Below are 16,924 nucleotides of genomic sequence, written 5' to 3' on the forward strand. Positions count from 1 at the left end.
TAAAAGTACTACATATGTAAAAGTACTACATGTGTATAAAAGTACTACATATGTAAAAGTACTACATGTATATAAAAGTACTACATGTGTAAAAGTACTACATGTGTAAAAGTACGACATGTGTGTAAAAGTACTACATATTTAAAAGTACTACATGTGTGTAAAAGTACTACATGTGCGTAATAGTCCTATATGTGTGTAGAAGTACTACATGTGTGTAAAAGTACTACATATGTAAAAGTACTACATGTGTAAAAGTACGACATTTGTGTAAAAGTACTACATATGTAAAAGTACTACGTGTGTAAAAGTACTGCAAATGTAAAAGTACTACATGTGTGTAAAAGTACTACATGTGCGTAATAGTCCTACATGTGTGTAGAAGTACTATATGTGTGTAAAAGTACTACATATGTAAAAGTACTACATGTGTGTAAAAGTACTACATATGTAAAAGTACTACATGTGTAAAAGTACGACATTTGTGTAAAAGTACTACTTATGTAAAAGTACTACATGTGTGTAAAAGTACTACATATGTAAAAGTACTACATATATGTAAAAGTACTACATGTGTAAAAGTACTACATGTGTGTAAAAGTACTACATGTGTGTAAAAGTTCTACATATGTAAAAGTACTACATGTGTGTAAAAGTACAAGATATGTAAAAGTACTACATGTGTGTAAAAGTACTACATATGTAAAAGTACTACATGTATGTAAAAGTACTACATGTGTAAAAGTACTACATGTGTGTAAAAATACTACATGTGACTACATGTGTGTAAAAGTACTACATGTGTGAAAAGTACTACATGTGTGTAGAAGTACTACATGTGTGTAAAAGTACTACATGTGTAAAAGTACGACATGTGTGTAAAAGTACTACATATGTAAAAGTACTACATGTGTATAAAAGTACTACATATGTAAAAGTACTACATGTATATAAAAGTACTACATGTGTAAAAGTACTACATGTGTAAAAGTACGACATGTGTGTAAAAGTACTACATATTTAAAAGTACTACATGTGTGTAAAAGTACTACATGTGCGTAATAGTCCTATATGTGTGTAGAAGTACTACATGTGTGTAAAAGTACTACATATGTAAAAGTACTACATGTGTAAAAGTACGACATTTGTGTAAAAGTACTACATATGTAAAAGTACTACGTGTGTAAAAGTACTGCAAATGTAAAAGTACTACATGTGTGTAAAAGTACTACATGTGCGTAATAGTCCTACATGTGTGTAGAAGTACTATATGTGTGTAAAAGTACTACATATGTAAAAGTACTACATGTGTGTAAAAGTACTACATATGTAAAAGTACTACATGTGTAAAAGTACGACATTTGTGTAAAAGTACTACTTATGTAAAAGTACTACATGTGTGTAAAAGTACTACATATGTAAAAGTACTACATATATGTAAAAGTACTACATGTGTAAAAGTACTACATGTGTGTAAAAGTACTACATGTGTGTAAAAGTACTACATATGTAAAAGTACTACATGTGTAAAAGTACTACATGTGTGTAAAAGTACTACATGTGTGAAAAGTACTACATGCGTGTAATAGTACTACATGTGTGTAGAAGTACTACATGTGTGTAAAAGTACTACATATGTAAAAGTACTACATGTGTGTAATAGTACTGCAAATGTAAAAGTACTAAATGTGTGTAAAAGTACTACATGTGTGTAATAGTCCTACATGTGTGTAGAAGTACTACATGTGTGTAAAAGTACTACATGTGTAAAAGTACATGTGTGTAAAAGTACTACATATGTAAAAGTACTACATGTGTGTAAAAGTACTACATATGTAAAAGTACTACATGTGTGTAAAAGTACTACATGTGCGTAATAGTCCTATATGTGTGTAGAAGTACTACATGTGTGTAAAAGTACTACATATGTAAAAGTACTACATGTGTAAAAGTACGACATTTGTGTAAAAGTACTACATATGTAAAAGTACTACGTGTGTAAAAGTACTGCAAATGTAAAAGTACTACATGTGTGTAAAAGTACTACATATGTAAAAGTAATACATGTGTGTAAAAGTACTACATATGTAAAAGTACTACATGTGTAAAAGTACGACATTTGTGTAAAAGTACTACATATGTAAAAGTACTACATGTGTGTAAAAGTACTACATATGTAAAAGTACTACATATATTTAAAAGTACTACATGTTTAAAAGTACTACATGTGTGTAAAAGTACTACATGTGTGTAAAAGTACTACATATGTAAAAGTACTACATGTGTAAAAGTACTACATGTGTGTAAAAGTACTACATGTGTGTAAAAGTACTACATGTGTGTAAAAGTACAACATATGTAAAAGTACTACATGTGTGTAAAAGTACTACATATGTAAAAGTACTACATGTATGTAAAAGTACTACATGTATGTAAAAGTACTACATGTGACTACATGTGTGTAAAAGTAATACATGTGTGAAAAGTACTACATGTGTGTAATAGTACTACATGTGTGTAGAAGTACTACATGTGTGTAAAAGTACTACATATGTAAAAGTACTACATGTGTGTAAAAGTACTACATATGTAAAAGTACTACATGTATGTAAAAGTACTACATGTGTAAAAGTACTACATGTGTGTAAAAGTACTACATGTGACTACATGTGTGTAAAAGTACTACATGTGTGAAAAGTACTACATGTGTGTAATAGTACTACATGTGTGTAAAAGTACTACATGTGTGTAAAAGTACTACATGTATAAAAGTACTACATGTGTGTAAAAGTACTACATATGTAAAAGTACTACATGTGTGTAAAAATACTACATATGTAAAAGTACTACATATGTAAAAGTACTACATGTACGTAAAAGTACTACATGTGTGTAAAAGTACTACATGTGACTACATGTGTGTAAAAGTACTACATGTGTGAAAAGTACTAAATGTGTGTAATAGTACTACATGTGTGTAGAAGTACTACATGTGTGTAAAAGTACTAGATATGTAAAAGTACTACATGTATGTAAAAGTACTACATGTGTAAAAGTACTACATGTGTGTAAAAATACTACATGTGACTACATGTGTGTAAAAGTACTACATGTGTGAAAAGTACTACATGTGTGTAATAGTACTACATGTGTGTAGAAGTACTACATGTGTGTAGAAGTACTACATGTGTGTAAAAGTACTACATGTGTAAAAGTACGACATGTGTGTAAAAGTACTACATATGTAAAAGTACTACATGTGTGTAAAAGTACTACATATGTAAAAGTACTACATGTATGTAAAAGTACTACATGTGTAAAAGTACTACATGTGTAAAAGTACGACATGTGTGTAAAAGTACTACATATGTAAAAGTACTACATGTACGTAAAAGTACTACATGTGTGTAAAAGTACTACATGTGACTACATGTGTGTAAAAGTACTACATGTGTGAAAAGTACTAAATGTGTGTAATAGTACTACATGTGTGTAGAAGTACTACATGTGTGTAAAAGTACTAGATATGTAAAAGTACTACATGTATGTAAAAGTACTACATGTGTAAAAGTACTACATGTGTGTAAAAATACTACATGTGACTACATGTGTGTAAAAGTACTACATGTGTGAAAAGTACTACATGTGTGTAATAGTACTACATGTGTGTAGAAGTACTACATGTGTGTAGAAGTACTACATGTGTGTAAAAGTACTACATGTGTAAAAGTACGACATGTGTGTAAAAGTACTACATATGTAAAAGTACTACATGTGTGTAAAAGTACTACATATGTAAAAGTACTACATGTATGTAAAAGTACTACATGTGTAAAAGTACTACATGTGTAAAAGTACGACATGTGTGTAAAAGTACTACATATGTAAAAGTACTACATGTGTGTAAAAGTACTACATATGTAAAAGTACTACATGTACGTAAAAGTACTACATGTGTGTAAAAGTACTACATGTGACTACATGTGTGTAAAAGTACTACATGTGTGAAAAGTACTACATGTGTGTAATAGTACTACATGTGTGTAGAAGTACTACATGTGTGTAAAAGTACTACAAATGTAAAAGTAATACATGTGTGTAAAAGTACTACATGTGTGTAATAGTCCTACATGTGTGTAGAAGTACTACATGTGTGTAAAAGTACTACATATGTAAAAGAACTACATGTGTAAAAGTACGACATTTGTGTAAAAGTACTACATGTGTGTAAAAGTACTACATGTGTGTAAAAGTACTACATACGTAAAAGTATTATATGTGTGTAAAAGTACTACATGTATAAAAGTACTACATGTGTGTAAAAGTACTACATGTGTGTAAAAGTACTACATGTATAAAAGTACTACATGTGTGTAAAAGTACTACATATGTAAAAGTACTACATGCGTAAAAGTACTACATGTGTGTAAAAGTACTACATGTGTGTAAAAGTACTACATGTATAAAAGTACTACATGTGTGTAAAAGTACAAGATATGTAAAAGTACTACATGTGTGTAAAAGTACTAGATATGTAAAAGTACTACATGTATGTAAAAGTACTACATGTGTAAAAGTACTACATGTGTGTAAAAATACTACATGTGACTACATGTGTGTAAAAGTACTACATGTGTGAAAAGTACTACATGTGTGTAATAGTACTACATGTGTGTAGAAGTACTACATGTGTGTAGAAGTACTACATGTGTGTAAAAGTACTACATGTGTAAAAGTACGACATGTGTGTAAAAGTACTACATATGTAAAAGTACTACATGTGTGTAAAAGTACTACAAATGTAAAAGTAATACATGTGTGTAAAAGTACTACATGTGTGTAATAGTCCTACATGTGTGTAGAAGTACTACATGTGTGTAAAAGTACTACATATGTAAAAGAACTACATGTGTAAAAGTACGACATTTGTGTAAAAGTACTACATGTGTGTAAAAGTACTACATGTGTGTAAAAGTACTACATACGTAAAAGTATTATATGTGTGTAAAAGTACTACATGTATAAAAGTACTACATGTGTGTAAAAGTACTACATGTGTGTAAAAGTACTACATGTATAAAAGTACTACATGTGTGTAAAAGTACTACATATGTAAAAGTACTACATGCGTAAAAGTACTACATGTGTGTAAAAGTACTACATGTGTGTAAAAGTACTACATGTATAAAAGTACTACATGTGTGTAAAAGTACAAGATATGTAAAAGTACTACATGTGTGTAAAAGTACTAGATATGTAAAAGTACTACATGTATGTAAAAGTACTACATGTGTAAAAGTACTACATGTGTGTAAAAATACTACATGTGACTACATGTGTGTAAAAGTACTACATGTGTGAAAAGTACTACATGTGTGTAATAGTACTACATGTGTGTAGAAGTACTACATGTGTGTAGAAGTACTACATGTGTGTAAAAGTACTACATGTGTAAAAGTACGACATGTGTGTAAAAGTACTACATATGTAAAAGTACTACATGTGTGTAAAAGTACTACATATGTAAAAGTACTACATGTGTGTAAAAGTACTACATATGTAAAAGTACTACATGTATGTAAAAGTACTACATGTGTAAAAGTACTACATGTGTGTAAAAGTACTACATGTGTAAAAGTACTACATGTATTTAAAAGTACTACATGTGTAAAAGTACTACATGTGTATAAAAGTACTACATGTGTGTAAAAGTACTACATGTATGTAAAAGTACTACATATTTAAAAGTACTACATGTGTGTAAAAGTACTACATATGTAAAAGTACTACATGTAAGTAAAAGTACTACATGTGTAAAAGTACTACATGTGTGTAAAAGTACTACATGTGTAAAAGTACTACATGTATTTAAAAGTACTACATGTGTAAAAGTACTACATGTGTGTAAAAGTACTACATGTGTGTAAAAGTACTACATGTATGTAAAAGTACTACATGTGTAAAAGTACTACATGTGTGTAAAAGTACTACATATGTAAAAGTACTACATGTGTAAAAGTACTACATGTGTGTAAAAGTACTACATATGTAAAAGTACTACATGTATGTAAAAGTACTACATGTGTAAAAGTACTACATGTGTGTAAAAGTACTACATGTGTGTAAAAGTACTACATGTATGTAAAAGTACTACATATGTAAAAGTACTACATGTGTGTAAAAGTACTACATATGTAAAAGTACTACATGTATGTAAAAGTACTACATGTGTAAAAGTACTACATGTGTAAAAGTACGACATGTGTGTAAAAGTACTACATATGTAAAAGTACTACATGTGTGTAAAAGTACTACATATGTAAAAGTACTACATGTACGTAAAAGTACTACATGTGTGTAAAAGTACTACATGTGACTACATGTGTGTAAAAGTACTACATGTGTGAAAAGTACTACATGTGTGTAATAGTACTACATGTGTGTAGAAGTACTACATGTGTGTAAAAGTACTACAAATGTAAAAGTAATACATGTGTGTAAAAGTACTACATGTGTGTAATAGTCCTACATGTGTGTAGAAGTACTACATGTGTGTAAAAGTACTACATATGTAAAAGAACTACATGTGTAAAAGTACGACATTTGTGTAAAAGTACTACATGTGTGTAAAAGTACTACATGTGTGTAAAAGTACTACATACGTAAAAGTATTATATGTGTGTAAAAGTACTACATGTATAAAAGTACTACATGTGTGTAAAAGTACTACATGTGTGTAAAAGTACTACATGTATAAAAGTACTACATGTGTGTAAAAGTACTACATATGTAAAAGTACTACATGCGTAAAAGTACTACATGTGTGTAAAAGTACTACATGTGTGTAAAAGTACTACATGTATAAAAGTACTACATGTGTGTAAAAGTACAAGATATGTAAAAGTACTACATGTGTGTAAAAGTACTAGATATGTAAAAGTACTACATGTATGTAAAAGTACTACATGTGTAAAAGTACTACATGTGTGTAAAAATACTACATGTGACTACATGTGTGTAAAAGTACTACATGTGTGAAAAGTACTACATGTGTGTAATAGTACTACATGTGTGTAGAAGTACTACATGTGTGTAGAAGTACTACATGTGTGTAAAAGTACTACATGTGTAAAAGTACGACATGTGTGTAAAAGTACTACATATGTAAAAGTACTACATGTGTGTAAAAGTACTACATATGTAAAAGTACTACATGTGTGTAAAAGTACTACATATGTAAAAGTACTACATGTATGTAAAAGTACTACATGTGTAAAAGTACTACATGTGTGTAAAAGTACTACATGTGTAAAAGTACTACATGTATTTAAAAGTACTACATGTGTAAAAGTACTACATGTGTATAAAAGTACTACATGTGTGTAAAAGTACTACATGTATGTAAAAGTACTACATATTTAAAAGTACTACATGTGTGTAAAAGTACTACATATGTAAAAGTACTACATGTAAGTAAAAGTACTACATGTGTAAAAGTACTACATGTGTGTAAAAGTACTACATGTGTGTAGAAGTACTACATGTGTGTAAAAGTACTACATGTGTAAAAGTACGACATGTGTGTAAAAGTACTACATATGTAAAAGTACTACATGTGTGTAAAAGTACTACATATGTAAAAGTACTACATGTATGTAAAAGTACTACATGTGTAAAAGTACTACATGTGTAAAAGTACGACATGTGTGTAAAAGTACTACATATGTAAAAGTACTACATGTGTGTAAAAGTACTACATATGTAAAAGTACTACATGTATGTAAAAGTACTACATGTGTAAAAGTACTACATGTGTGTAAAAGTACTACATGTGTAAAAGTACTACATGTATTTAAAAGTACTACATGTGTAAAAGTACTACATGTGTATAAAAGTACTACATGTGTGTAAAAGTACTACATGTATGTAAAAGTACTACATATTTAAAAGTACTACATGTGTGTAAAAGTACTACATATGTAAAAGTACTACATGTAAGTAAAAGTACTACATGTGTAAAAGTACTACATGTGTGTAAAAGTACTACATGTGTAAAAGTACTACATGTATTTAAAAGTACTACATGTGTAAAAGTACTACATGTGTGTAAAAGTACTACATGTGTGTAAAAGTACTACATGTATGTAAAAGTACTACATGTGTAAAAGTACTACATGTGTGTAAAAGTACTACATGTGTGTAAAAGTACTACATATGTAAAAGTACTACATGTGTAAAAGTACTACATGTGTGTAAAAGTACTACATATGTAAAAGTACTACATGTATGTAAAAGTACTACATGTGTAAAAGTACTACATGTGTGTAAAAGTACTACATGTGTGTAAAAGTACTACATGTATGTAAAAGTACTACATGTGTAAAAGTACTACATGTGTGTAAAAGTACTACATGTGTGTAAAAGTACTACATATGTAAAAGTACTACATGTGTGTAAAAGTACTACATATGTAAAAATACTACATGTATGTAAAAGTACTACATGTGTAAAAGTACTACTTGTGTGTAAAAGTACTACATATGTAAAAATACTACATGTATGTAAAAGTACTACATGTGTAAAAGTACTACACGTGTGTAAAAGTACTACATGTGACTACATGTGTGTAAAAGTACTACATGTGTGAAAAGTACTACATGTGTGTAATAGTACTACATGTGTGTAGAAGTACTACATGTGTGTAAAAGTACTACATGTGTGTAAAAGTACTACATGTGACTACATGTGTGTAAAAGTACTACATGTGACTACATGTGTGTAAAAGTACTACATGTGTGAAAAGTACTACATGTGTGTAATAGTACTACATGTGTGTAGAAGTACTACATGTGTGTAGAAGTACTACATGTGTGTAAAAGTACTACATGTGTAAAAGTACGACATGTGTGTAAAAGTACTACATATGTAAAAGTACTACATGTGTGTAAAAGTACTACATATGTAAAAGTACTACATGTGTGTAAAAGTACTACATGTGTGTAAAAGTACTACAAATGTAAAAGTAATACATGTGTGTAAAAGTATTACATGTGTGTAATAGTCCTACATGTGTGTAGAAGTACTACATGTGTGTAAAAGTTCTACATATGTAAAAGTACTACATGTGTGTAAAAGTACTACATATGTAAAAGTACTACATGTGTAAAAGTACTACATGTGTGTAAAAGTACTACATACGGTATAATATGTGTGTAAAAGTACTACATGTATAAAAGTACTACATGTGTGTAAAAGTACTACATGTGTGTAAAAGTACTACATGTATAAAAGTACTACATGTGTGTAAAAGTACTACATATGTAAAAGTACTACATGTGTAAAAGTACGACATTTGTGTAAAAGTACTACATATGTAAAAGTACTATATGTGTGTAAAAGTACTACATACGGTATTATATGTGTGTAAAAGTACTACATGTATAAAAGTACTACATGTGTGTAAAAGTACTACATGTGTGTAAAAGTACTACATACGGTATTATATGTGTGTAAAAGTACTACATGTATAAAAGTACTACATGTGTGTAAAAGTACTACATGTGTGTAAAAGTACTACATGTATAAAAGTACTACATGTGTGTAAAAGTACTACATATGTAAAAGTACTACATATGTAAAAGTACTACATGTGTGTAAAAGTACTATATGTGTGTAAAAGTACTACATGTATCAAAGTACTACATGTGTGTAAAAGTACAACATATGTAAAAGTACTACATGTGTGTAAAAGTACTACATATTTAAAAGTACTACATGTATGTAAAAGTACTACATGTGTAAAAGTACTACATGTGTGTAAAAATACTACATGTGACTACATGTGTGTAAAAGTACTACATGTGTGAAAAGTACTACATGTGTGTAATAGTACTACATGTGTGTAGAAGTACTACATGTGTGTAGAAGTACTACATGTGTGTAAAAGTACTACATGTGTAAAAGTACGACATGTGTGTAAAAGTACTACATATGTAAAAGTACTACATGTGTGTAAAAGTACTACATATGTAAAAGTACTACATGTATGTAAAAGTACTACATGTGTAAAAGTACTACATGTGTAAAAGTACGACATGTGTGTAAAAGTACTACATATTTAAAAGTACTACATGTGTGTAAAAGTACTACATATGTAAAAGTACTACATGTAAGTAAAAGTACTACATGTGTAAAAGTACTACATGTGTGTAAAAGTACTACATGTGTAAAAGTACTACATGTATTTAAAAGTACTACATGTGTAAAAGTACTACATGTGTGTAAAAGTACTACATGTGTGTAAAAGTACTACATGTATGTAAAAGTACTACATGTGTAAAAGTACTACATGTGTGTAAAAGTACTACATGTGTGTAAAAGTACTACATATGTAAAAGTACTACATGTGTAAAAGTACTACATGTGTGTAAAAGTACTACATATGTAAAAGTACTACATGTATGTAAAAGTACTACATGTGTAAAAGTACTACATGTGTGTAAAAGTACTACATGTGACTACATGTGTGTAAAAGTAATACATGTGTGAAAAGTACTACATGTGTGTAATAGTACTACATGTGTGTAGAAGTACTACATGTGTGTAAAAGTACTACATATGTAAAAGTACTACATGTGTAAAAGTACTACATGTGTGTAAAAGTACTACATGTGTAAAAGTACTACATGTATTTAAAAGTACTACATGTGTAAAAGTACTACATGTGTGTAAAAGTACTACATGTGTGTAAAAGTACTACATGTATGTAAAAGTACTACATGTGTAAAAGTACTACATGTGTGTAAAAGTACTACATGTGTGTAAAAGTACTACATATGTAAAAGTACTACATTTGTAAAAGTACTACATGTGTGTAAAAGTACTACATGTATAAAAGTACTACATGTTTGTAAAAGTACAACATATGTAAAAGTACTACATGTGTGTAAAAGTACTACATATGTAAAAGTACTACATGTATGTAAAAGTACTACATGTGTAAAAGTACTACATGTGTGTAAAAGTACTACATGTGACTACATGTGTGTAAAAGTAATACATGTGTGAAAATTACTACATGTGTGTAATAGTACTACATGTGTGTAGAAGTACTACATGTGTGTAAAAGTACTACATATGTAAAAGTACTACTTGTGTGTAAAAGTACTACATATGTAAAAATACTACATGTATGTAAAAGTACTACATGTGTAAAAGTACTACACGTGTGTAAAAGTACTACATGTGACTACATGTGTGTAAAAGTACTACATGTGACTACATGTGTGTAAAAGTACTACATGTGTGAAAAGTACTACATGTGTGTAATAGTACTACATGTGTGTAGAAGTACTACATGTGTGTAGAAGTACTACATGTGTGTAAAAGTACTACATGTGTAAAAGTACGACATGTGTGTAAAAGTACTACATATGTAAAAGTACTACATGTGTGTAAAAGTACTACATATGTAAAAGTACTACATGTGTGTAAAAGTACTACATGTGTGTAAAAGTACTACAAATGTAAAAGCAATACATGTGTGTAAAAGTATTACATGTGTGTAATAGTCCTACATGTGTGTAGAAGTACTACATGTGTGTAAAAGTTCTACATATGTAAAAGTACTACATGTGTGTAAAAGTACAAGATATGTAAAAGTACTACATGTGTGTAAAAGTACTACATATGTAAAAGTACTACATGTATGTAAAAGTACTACATGTGTAAAAGTACTACATGTGTGTAAAAATACTACATGTGACTACATGTGTGTAAAAGTACTACATGTGTGAAAAGTACTACATGTGTGTAGAAGTACTACATGTGTGTAAAAGTACTACATGTGTAAAAGTACGACATGTGTGTAAAAGTACTACATATGTAAAAGTACTACATGTGTATAAAAGTACTACATATGTAAAAGTACTACATGTATATAAAAGTACTACATGTGTAAAAGTACTACATGTGTAAAAGTACGACATGTGTGTAAAAGTACTACATATTTAAAAGTACTACATGTGTGTAAAAGTACTACATGTGCGTAATAGTCCTATATGTGTGTAGAAGTACTACATGTGTGTAAAAGTACTACATATGTAAAAGTACTACATGTGTAAAAGTACGACATTTGTGTAAAAGTACTACATATGTAAAAGTACTACGTGTGTAAAAGTACTGCAAATGTAAAAGTACTACATGTGTGTAAAAGTACTACATGTGCGTAATAGTCCTACATGTGTGTAGAAGTACTATATGTGTGTAAAAGTACTACATATGTAAAAGTACTACATGTGTGTAAAAGTACTACATATGTAAAAGTACTACATGTGTAAAAGTACGACATTTGTGTAAAAGTACTACATATGTAAAAGTACTACATGTGTGTAAAAGTACTACATATGTAAAAGTACTACATATATGTAAAAGTACTACATGTGTAAAAGTACTACATGTGTGTAAAAGTACTACATGTGTGTAAAAGTACTACATATGTAAAAGTACTACATGTGTAAAAGTACTACATGTGTGTAAAAGTACTACATGTGTGTAAAAGTACTACATGTGTGAAAAGTACTACATGCGTGTAATAGTACTACATGTGTGTAGAAGTACTACATGTGTGTAAAAGTACTACATATGTAAAAGTACTACATGTGTGTAATAGTACTGCAAATGTAAAAGTACTACATGTGTGTAAAAGTACTACATGTGTGTAATAGTCCTACATGTGTGTAGAAGTACTACATGTGTGTAAAAGTACTACATGTGTAAAAGTACATGTGTGTAAAAGTACTACATATGTAAAAGTACTACATGTGTGTAAAAGTACTACATATGTAAAAGTACTACATGTATGTAAAAGTACTACATGTGTAAACGTACTACATGTGTGTAAAAATACTACATGTGACTACATGTGTGTAAAAATACTACATGTGATAAAAGTACTACATGTGTGTAATAGTACTACATGTGTGTAGAAGTACTACATGTGTGTAAAAGTACTGCAAATGTAAAAGTACTACATGTGTGTAAAAGTACTACATGTGCGTAATAGTCCTATATGTGTGTAGAAGTACTACATGTGTGTAAAAGTACTACATATGTAAAAGTACTACATGTGTAAAAGTACGACATTTGTGTAAAAGTACTACATATGTAAAAGTACTACGTGTGTAAAAGTACTGCAAATGTAAAAGTACTACATGTGTGTAAAAGTACTACATATGTAAAAGTAATACATGTGTGTAAAAGTACTACACATGTAAAAGTACTACATGTGTAAAAGTACGACATTTGTGTAAAAGTACTACATATGTAAAAGTACTACATGTGTGTAAAAGTACTACATATGTAAAAGTACTACATATATTTAAAAGTACTACATGTTTAAAAGTACTACATGTGTGTAAAAGTACTACATGTGTGTAAAAGTACTACATATGTAAAAGTACTACATGTGTAAAAGTACTACATGTGTGTAAAAGTACTACATGTGTGTAAAAGTACTACATGTGTGTAAAAGTACAACATATGTAAAAGTACTACATGTGTGTAAAAGTACTACATATGTAAAAGTACTACATGTATGTAAAAGTACTACATGTGTAAAAGTACTACATGTGTGTAAAAGTAGTACATGTGACTACATGTGTGTAAAAGTAATACATGTGTGAAAAGTACTACATGTGTGTAATAGTACTACATGTGTGTAGAAGTACTACATGTGTGTAAAAGTACTACATATGTAAAAGTACTACATGTATGTAAAAGTACTACATATGTAAAAGTACTATATGTGTAAAAGTACTACATGTGTGTTAAAGTACTACATGTGACTACATGTGTGTAAAAGTACTACATGTGTGAAAAGTACTACATGTGTGTAATAGTACTACATGTGTGTAGAAGTACTACATGTGTGTAAAAGTACTACATGTGTGTAAAAGTACTACATGTATAAAAGTACTACATGTGTGTAAAAGTACTACATATGTAAAAGTACTACATGTGTGTAAAAGTACTACATATGTAAAAGTACTACATGTACGTAAAAGTACTACATGTGTAAAAGTACTACATGTGTGTAAAAGTACTACATGTGACTACATGTGTGTAAAAGTACTACATGTGTGAAAAGTACTACATGTGTGTAATAGTACTACATGTGTGTAGAAGTACTACATGTGTGTAAAAGTACTACAAATGTAAAAGTAATACATGTGTGTAAAAGTACTACATGTATGTAAAAGTACTACATGTGTAAAAGTACTACATGTGTGTAAAAGTACTACATGTGTGTAAAAGTACTACATGTGTGTAAAAGTACTACATATGTAAAAGTACTACATGTGTAAAAGTACGACATTTGTGTAAAAGTACTACATATGTAAAAGTACTACATGTATGTAAAAGTACAACATGTGTAAAAGTACTACATGTGTGTAAAAGTACTACATGTGACTACATGTGTGTAAAAGTACTACATGTGTGAAAAGTGCTACATGTGTGTAATAGTACTACATGTGTGTAGAAGTACTACATGTGTGTAAAAGTACTACATGTGTGTAAAAGTACTACATGTATAAAAGTACTACATGTGTGTAAAAGTACTACATATGTAAAAGTACTACATGTGTGTAAAAGTACTACATATGTAAAAGTACTACATGTACGTAAAAGTACTACATGTGTGTAAAAGTACTACATGTGACTACATGTGTGTAAAAGTACTACATGTGTGAAAAGTACTACATGTGTGTAATAGTACTACATGTGTGTAGAAGTACTACATGTGTGTAAAAGTACTACAAATGTAAAAGTAATACATGTGTGTAAAAGTACTACATGTGTGTAATAGTCCTACATGTGTGTAGAAGTACTACATGTGTGTAAAAGTACTACATATGTAAAAGTACTACATGTGTAAAAGTACGACATTTGTGTAAAAGTACTACATATGTAAAAGTACTACATGTGTGTAAAAGTACTACATATGTAAAAGTACTACATATATTTAAAAGTACTACATGTTTAAAAGTACTACATGTGTGTAAAAGTACTACATGTGTGTAAAAGTACTACATATGTAAAAGTACTACATGTGTAAAAGTACTACATGTGTGTAAAAGTACTACATGTGTGTAAAAGTACTACATGTGTGTAAAAGTACAAGATATGTAAAAGTACTACATGTGTGTAAAAGTACTACATATGTAAAAGTACTACATGTATGTAAAAGTACTACATGTGTAAAAGTACTACATGTGTGTAAAAGTAGTACATGTGACTACATGTGTGTAAAAGTAATACATGTGTGAAAAGTACAACATGTGTGTAATAGTACTACATGTGTGTAGAAGTACTACATGTGTGTAAAAGTACTACATATGTAAAAGTACTACATATGTAAAAGTACTACATGTATGTAAAAGTACTACATATGTAAAAGTACTACATGTGTAAAAGTACTACATGTGTGTTAAAGTACTACATGTGACTACATGTGTGTAAAAGTACTACATGTGTGAAAAGTACTACATGTGTGTAATAGTACTACATGTGTGTAGAAGTACTACATGTGTGTAAAAGTACTACATGTGTGTAAAAGTACTACATGTATAAAAGTACTACATGTGTGTAAAAGTACTACATATGTAAAAGTACTACATGTGTGTAAAAGTACTACATATGTAAAAGTACTACATGTACGTAAAAGTACTACATGTGTAAAAGTACTACATGTGTGTAAAAGTACTACATGTGACTACATGTGTGTAAAAGTACTACATGTGTGAAAAGTACTACATGTGTGTAATAGTACTACATGTGTGTAGAAGTACTACATGTGTGTAAAAGTACTACAAATGTAAAAGTAATACATGTGTGTAAAAGTACTACATGTATGTAAAAGTACTACATGTGTAAAAGTACTACATGTGTGTAAAAGTACTACATGTGTGTAAAAGTACTACATGTGTGTAAAAGTACTACATATGTAAAAGTACTACATGTGTAAAAGTACGACATTTGTGTAAAAGTACTACATATGTAAAAGTACTACATGTATGTAAAAGTACAACATGTGTAAAAGTACTACATGTGTGTAAAAGTACTACATGTGACTACATGTGTGTAAAAGTACTACATGTGTGAAAAGTGCTACATGTGTGTAATAGTACTACATGTGTGTAGAAGTACTACATGTGTGTAAAAGTACTACATGTGTGTAAAAGTACTACATGTATAAAAGTACTACATGTGTGTAAAAGTACTACATATGTAAAAGTACTACATGTGTGTAAAAGTACTACATATGTAAAAGTACTACATGTACGTAAAAGTACTACATGTGTGTAAAAGTACTACATGTGACTACATGTGTGTAAAAGTACTACATGTGTGAAAAGTACTACATGTGTGTAATAGTACTACATGTGTGTAGAAGTACTACATGTGTGTAAAAGTACTACAAATGTAAAAGTAATACATGTGTGTAAAAGTACTACATGTGTGTAATAGTCCTACATGTGTTTAGAAGTACTACATGTGTGTAAAAGTACTACATATGTAAAAGTACTACATGTGTAAAAGTACGACATTTGTGTAAAAGTACTACATATGTAAAAGTACTACATGTGTGTAAAAGTACTACATACGTAAAAGTATTATATGTGTGTAAAAGTACTACATGTATAAAAGTACTACATGTGTGTAAAAGTACTACATGTGTGTAAAAGTACTACATGTATAAAAGTACTACATGTGTGTAAAAGTACTACATGTGTGTAAAAGTACTACATGTATAAAAGTACTACATGTGTGTAAAAGTACAAGATATGTAAAAGTACTACATGTGTGTAAAAGTACTAGATATGTAAAAGTACTACATGTATGTAAAAGTACTACATGTGTAAAA

The sequence above is a fragment of the Eucyclogobius newberryi genome, unplaced genomic scaffold (genome assembly GCF_026437365.1).
Source record: "Eucyclogobius newberryi isolate DKJ021-1_F unplaced genomic scaffold, fEucNew1.0.hap1 SCAF_2, whole genome shotgun sequence".
Classification (NCBI taxonomy): Eukaryota; Metazoa; Chordata; class Actinopteri; order Gobiiformes; family Gobiidae; genus Eucyclogobius; species Eucyclogobius newberryi.